Raw genomic sequence first — 6820 nt, forward strand, 5'->3', positions numbered from 1 at the left:
CGTTGCTGGTGAATAGCCACAATATTCACCTGCGGAGTCACAGTATATTTCACAATATAAATCATTCAAAAGCAAGGTTTTACATATTAAATCAAGCTAAACAGATCGCACTGGCTCAGCTCCAACAACAACAATAAACAAAGCTAAAGAAATTTAGCTTGTGTTGGTTTCTTTTTTTTTTTTTTTCATTATTTTAATTTGCTTTTTACTTGCCTGTTATAACATTTCAACACCAGCAGATGGCAGCAGATTATATTTGGGTTTTTTTCATTCTTTTTTGTTTTTGTTAAACCCACCCAAAAGTCCATTGTCTTATTTATAAATCTGATTTAAAAAAAAATTAATATTATTTGAAATTAAAACCAATGACAAATCATTTTGCTGTTTTCCCTTTTGAATAGATATTCCATAAAACTGAAGAACTTTCTTTTTATGTTCTTTTCTAATGGTTGGGTGTCATTCAACAACCTTTGGTTAGGGTTTAAGGGAATCTAGTATGCTAATATTTTGAGGAACTACCTTACCTAGGAGCTAGCAAAAAGTGTCAATTAGTGAAAAGGTGCTTATACCTAACAACAATGAGATCCAATGTTTAAAATAGTATCCATATGAGGAACACACTATGCAGACTGTGCTGCCACTACTTTTATTTGAATGAATTTATACTGTAAAATGATACCAGATGTGGTGGGAAAGCAAGGATGAAAGATTGAGATTAACCATAAAGAAGTACACAGTAAAACAGGAAAGAGCAGCAACAATTACTGGGCATTAAAGGGAACAAGACCCAGGTTATCATCAGAGTTCAACTAAGAGAACAAGAGTAGAAATAACACAGTAGCCAAAGAAAAGAACATTAGGGTCTTAATTGCCACAGTGCAGCTGGGGAGAAGCAGTTAAAGAAATGCTGTGTGATTAGTAGATTAATACAATCCAGTTTAGAGGATAAGCAGCACCGTTTTACTGCTTTTAGTCTGAATATATTAGGAAATCAGTCTTTAGTCTTTAGACTGGGTTTCGACACACACACCTTCACAGCTCAAGCACATGTTCGTTATAATGAGCTTATCATGAGTTCAAATCGTCTGAATACTTAAATCCCTTTGGTGGTTTGTCACCACCAAAGTGCCTCTGCTTGAGACAGCAGTAGCCAGTTTTTATCAAGCAATCATTACTTTGAGTCGTTACAGTCTGAAAATTGGAACAAGCTGCTTCTGTGACTTCAGTCTGCTTTGTATTTCTCCATATGACCTCAAGCAAGTAATGGCTCAAGTCACAGCAGGCAAGTTTTTGTATTAATTAGTCAGAAACAATGATGTGAAGATTAAGAAACACTGTTAGTTTGAGTTGTTCTCAGTCTCACTCATAAAGTACAATTGGCATATGTTTTACAGGCAAGAATTCTCACAGGATTCACCTTTTGTTTCTGAATAAATATGTCAAATAAATGGGCTACTTCACTGGTAATAAATTTCTCTTTCTCAGCTCACTACCTTTCCATTTATTGATCAGCAGCTACTAATGGGCCTTAGTGGCAGTAGTAAAGAACAAAAGTAATTCAAACACAAAGAATAAATTAATATTGCGAAGGTTGAGCTTCTGTTTAGTTTACTGTTCCTTGCAAAAATAATGCCTCTTAAGCTTTTTCACATTTTGTCATGTTTCAACTGCAAACTTCCATGTACTTGGTTGGAGTGTTTTGTGACATGCCAACACAAAGTAGCAGATAATAGTAAAGAAAAAGAAGGAAAATGTGAAAAATGTGGTGTGCAGATTGTTCAGGAACGTCTGAACCTGAAAATGTGCATCATGCTTCTAGAGACAACATTTTTTGCCTATTCCTCTTTGTGTTAGATATTATGTATAGTATTTCTGCACATCTAGCTTTTAAGTGCTGCCCAAAATTCTCAATTATATTTAGTTCTGAAATTTTGACTGGGTTTTTTTGACACATGAATGTGCTGTGATCTAAACCAGTGGTGACCAACATGATTAACTAATTGCCGGTGGTTTAGATTTGTCCCTGGTTTTACGTATTTGAATCAAAAGGATTAGTCGTTAGAAGGCTCCTACATAATTTGACACACTCCAGCTACTGGAATGGGACACCCTGAGCTAAACCTTGTACCTCCTGAAGACAAGTCTCCCAATGTCCCCACATTGGGAGATTGTTGTGTCCATGGTAAAGTTCTGTTTTTTGGGCACACGTATGGAATGTTATTCCGAAAAGGTGAGATTTTATTTCATTTAAGAGCACCTTCTTCAACAACCTAACCCTGGTTTTAACTTCACCCTGACCTCTCTAATGTGTCCCTGTCTTAATGAGGCTTTGTTCAGAAATATTGTATAAGTAACCTTTAAGAAATTAATAGAACAGCTGCATAAAAATTAATTCTCTTTAGGTGACTATTTGAAATTAATTGTACCAGACTTTATTTTAGGATATCAAAGTTAAGAAGAGATTGAATACAGATTCTTGTAACACGTTCAAAAACAACACATCATTGTCCTTCCTTTGAACAATTATGTGCTATTTTGTGTTGTGGTGTAAAATATAAAAAAAACTGAGAAACATGGAAAGCTATGGTTAAAACATGATAATGTAAAAATGTTCAAGGGATGTGAATAGTTTTTCTAGGTACTGCTTATTAAATGTTTACATTTTGCTTCTACATAATATGTAAAAACAAACTATAAGACCATGGATATTGAATTAAAGGGCGGATGAAATATTCACCAATCTTCTTTCTGGATCTGCTTAAATCTCCTCAGTGTGGGTGGCCTGAGATGTACCACAGCTTGCTGTGCTGTCCACTAAGACACCTTCTTATTATGACTTGAATTATTGTTGATATTTATTGCATATTTTAAACAGTGACTGTGGGGGTCAGAAATCAATACCACAAACTAAAAAGCTGAGAAGGTAAAATCCATGACATTACACACTGCCATATTCTTCTAAGTCATACATGTCTGTTTTCCATTATGTAAGTAATAATAATGAAACATTGGTTTGCCTTTAATGGTGCCTGTTGGCTCACACTTTTTGCATCCAGGCAACATTAGAAATCTTTAATGATTCTGGGTGTGGGTAGAGGATTTTTTTCAGTGCTTGTAAACCATTAAAATGTTTGGGCTTTCAAATGGAATATATGAGTTTACTTCACCAATGCATAAGAATATAAATATCTACTTTGTAACCTTGCTTGCTTTGACATTTATTTAAGTAACGTTTTAACAAATCACAGACTTGCAGGCCAGAGAAGCTGTCCTCTGATATTAGGACCCTAGATTTTGGGCACAGACATGGAACAACAGGCTCAGAAATTTATACTGACTAATAGTGGTGACTCATGCCCAGGGGAAGCCTAATTACCTTCATATGAATTACTTACGTCACCATGGGCACTTGAGTTAAAGTTGTGAAAATAGGTCAGTATGGTGGACTGCCTCTGAAATCCACTCTTTCACTCAGTGGATATTTCTTCTCAACTGTTTGCAAATGGGTTTCATCTAAATCTTGTATTAATGTAAGTCTTCAGCTCTGGAGGGCAATTTTGGCTATAACAGGTCCAACAGCACAACCGATGGTATGGTAAGCTCGTTGTGGAAAGTTCTCATCAATATGTTAAAAATAAAAAGATTCTCTCGAGTTAAAAAGAAGTGGTGCTCTTTATACCCAAGCTATCAAGTTACTGTGCCTTGTAAAAGCCTTTCACTTTTTCCACATTTTATGATGTAATCAGTAGAGTTCAAAGTATTTGTTGGGATTTTATGTGATAGATCAACACACTGTAGTGTATACTTGTAACATGGGAAGAACATGATGGTTGGATTTTCTTGTTTTTTACAAATAATCTGAAAAGTTAGCAAAGTATGCTTTTCTGCAGTCACAGATGCAAGTACAGTATGTCTCTACCAGCTTCTCCTCTGAATCCACTCTTCTTTCCTGCTCAAGGTCAGATTGTATGTAAAGTGACCGTGTTTTCAAGTTTTGCCACATGGTTTTTATTTGGATTTAGGTCTGAACTTTGTAAAAACCACATTGATGCACGAAAGTGCTTTGTTCTAAGCCCCATGGTTCTCAAACTGTAGAGGAAATGCCACCACTGGTGCTTGGGCTACGTTTAGTGGTATGCAGAAGAAATATTAGTATCTGTTTGGCAAACAGATGCAGATTGTCTTATAAAGTCTTTAATTTTTCATGTTGAAATTTGGGAATGACATAAAACCTAAATGAACTATTCCAAGTATTGATAACAAACGATAATATTTCTCAGTATTTCGTATTTTCAAACACTGCAGCAAAATGTTTACAGTAGAAAGTTGTATTTTACTGTGTGCGCAAGATTTAACAACACGTATCTCATCTTAAGTCTAGATCATTTTTGTATGCACGGAATATATATTGGATTTTGCCATGTGGAACGATGACTATAGGAGCCTTTCCAATGATTTATGTCAGTTCAAACTTGGAAGGTTCAATTCCTGATTTAAAATAAGACATGGTAAACCATATCCGTCTATGAATTAAGCAGAACAAATGATAAAGATCTGTCAAGATGTTGATACTTTGAATCATCATCTTTGATACTTTGTATTCACTGAAGAGAAACAAAAACTCCAGCTTCTCTTGGCTGGATGTTAGGGATTGTTGTTGAGGAAAGATGACTTCTTTTCCATCTGAAGTCTTTTACAGCCTTTATCTTCCCACCAACCACAAAATTTCCCTTTCGCTGCTGAAAAACAGGCATTCATCAGCACAACGCTACCACAGCCATGTTTTACTGTTGGATGGTGTTTTTCATAAAATATTTTGTAGCACTGCATCATCTTTATTTGTACTATATTAGACAGGAAATGGGTTGAGGGAGAGAAGGGGAGAAGACTTGCTGCAAAGGTCCCAAGGTCAGGAATCAAACCCCGATGGCTGCTTTGAGGAGTAATAGCCTCTGTACATGGGCACCCGGTGTACTGCTGCTACACCACGCACCGCCCCAAGAGGTTTGGTGTTTTATGTGCAAGGTTACCCTTCCTCTTCACAGATAATACTCTAAATGTGGGTTGAAAAGGTATAATTTTGGCCTCTTCTGACAAGAGCACCTTCTTCCACATGTTTTTTTTTTATGTCTACCTAATAACTCATGGCAAATCTTAAACTGACACACTGGACATCTTACAGCAGTGCATGATAGAAGAGCTACATGTACACCAGGCTGTGAACTGGTGAGAATAGAAATACATTACATCAACTATCTTTGTTTTGATTATTACCTTTTACTTTGACCTATTAATAGTCACTCGTATTATTACCTTAAACACCTTAAGTTCCTTGTTTGTTCAATAGTGAAAAATCGCAAGGTCTTATCACAAGGTTATTGCGATGTCATATGGAGAATTTTTCTTTATCCCGATTCTGTGACCTGCACTGCTTGGTGCTTGTTGTTTTCTACAAAGTGCATTGCAAAAGCCAACTTGACAAAATGTCATGTTCCCTAAAACTGGGAGGGAAAATGACACCTCGGGCTAAACAAATAACAGACATTGTGACACACATTTGCTCCCTGAGTCAATTTTTCACGAAAAACAGACTTGGACCTACATTTACATAGCTCCCAATTGCTCCCAGCCTGCACCAACATTACGTTTTTCACTCCCTCTATCTGTCTGCCTGCTGGCCTTAGCAGGAACATAAATATTGCGTAGATTGATATTCAATATTACCCCCATTCCACTCTGCTTTATCCTTTATCACTCTGAAAATAGTTCACACATTAAAATCTGTACATAAAGAGAGCAAATGAACACTACTGAAGGACATCTCAGTCCATGTGCTTTTCCTCTTGTGATCTCTACTGCCTTAGAGCAATAAGCTACATATGCTGCAGCTACAGAGTGCTGTGCTGTTAGGATGTGTCTGTAGCTGCTCATGAATGGCAGACTGCCTGGCAAAGTGTGGAACAGCAGAGACAGGCAGCTGTGCGTAAGTAATGCATCCTCTCTGGAAACTGGGTCACAATCACACCACTTTTACACTGCCAGATGATTTTGTCTGCTTTTATGATTCAGCATGCTATACTGTCCAAAATTAAGGAATGCAGAAATATATCAGGGAATACAATGAATTCAGTAAGCTGTCTAATAGCTAAAAAACAGAGCCAACCTAAAGGTTTGACAATTCTAAAATGGAATAAATAAATGTCAGCATAAAAAGATTAATTCTTTACAGACTCTCATTTGGGCAGATTCTCTCTTTACACATTTTCCTGATTTCATGATGTGAAATTGTTTAATAACAGATAATAGAAAGCTTTAAGAAAGACATTTGTTTTTCTTTTTTTATTGGCTAAATTCTATATTTGTTAAATAATTGCCAGTTGCACTTTACTAAACAAAATGTGTCCGTTTTTAAGGAGAAAGTATGTGTCTTTCTAGTTTTTACAAAGGTACATGGGGACTGTTTGAGTTAGACAATTTCACAAGAAAGGACATTTAATTTAAAGAGGCCTGAACTTAATTTTCTGTGTTCTCTTCATTGAAGAGATACAACCAACGAATCAGTTTTAAATAAAATCTCTCTTAGTTTCAGCCAGGTCATTTGACAAATTTGAACAGAATGTAGTCTCTTTTAAAACATTTTCACAAACTGAGAAATATAATGAAATGAACTAAACTTTACTGAACTGGATAGCATCGCACTCTATATTCAAATTTTAAAAATCCTCAATAAATATTTATATTTTTATTAAATATTTGGTATAATATTTAGCACCCATATTGACCTATGGCTTTACTATCTTAAATAATTTCCTGATTTTTG

Source organism: Xiphophorus couchianus, chromosome 23 (assembly GCF_001444195.1).
Source record: "Xiphophorus couchianus chromosome 23, X_couchianus-1.0, whole genome shotgun sequence".
NCBI lineage: Eukaryota > Metazoa > Chordata > Actinopteri > Cyprinodontiformes > Poeciliidae > Xiphophorus > Xiphophorus couchianus.